This window comes from Bombina bombina, chromosome 3 (genome assembly GCF_027579735.1).
Source record: "Bombina bombina isolate aBomBom1 chromosome 3, aBomBom1.pri, whole genome shotgun sequence".
In the NCBI taxonomy this organism is placed as follows: domain Eukaryota; kingdom Metazoa; phylum Chordata; class Amphibia; order Anura; family Bombinatoridae; genus Bombina; species Bombina bombina.
The window spans coordinates 1,033,695,000-1,033,695,901 of record NC_069501.1 but is presented as its reverse complement, the minus strand read 5'-3'; positions in this window follow the sequence as shown (position 1 = coordinate 1,033,695,901).

The following is a 902-nucleotide window of genomic DNA, read 5'->3' as shown; positions in this document are numbered from 1 at the left end:
TGGAGCTGTCCGCTTGTGTTGCAGCAAAGCCAAGCATGCTGAAATTAATCAGTTTAACCAGACCTGAGCTATCAAGCAGATTTCAAAGGAACAAGATCTTCCTGTCTATAAATCAGTCCCAATTGGAATGCATAGAAAGAACGGTTTGCAGAAAAATGCAAGTGAAGTCTGTGTTGTGTGATTGTTTTATTAGGTTTATAATGCTGTTAAGCAAATGTTTTTGTTCATTTAACTTAGTTTAATTATATATTCTGTGTTGTGTTATTATTTAATTAGGTTTATAATGCTGTTTAGTATTTAAAGTCTTCATTTAAAAGCTTTAAAAATAATGTATTAGGTGTTACTTATGCCAATTTTGAGAGGGGCCTGGAACCTATCTCCCTCAATTCCCATTGACTTACATTATAAACTGGGTTTCAATTTACAACGGTTTCGATTTACAACCATTCCTTCTGGAACCTAACCCCGGCGTAAAGTGAGGGCTAACTGTGTGTATATATATATATATATATATATATATATATATATATAATATATATACACATTCACATTCATTAACCCCTTAATGACCACAGCACTTTTCCATTTTCTGTCCGTTTGGGACCAAGGCTATTTTTACATTTCTGCAGTGTTTGTGTTTAGCTGTAATTTTCTCATACTCATTTACTGTACCCACACATATTATATACAGTTTTTCTCGCCATTAAATGGACTTTCTAAAGATACCATTATTTTCATCATATCTTATAATTTACTATAAAAAAAATTATAAAATATGAGGAAAAAAATGGAAAAAACACACTTTTCTAACATTGATCCCCAAAATCTGTTACACATCTACAACCACCAAAAAACACCCATGCTAAATAGTTTTTAAATTTTATCTTGAGTTTAGAAATACC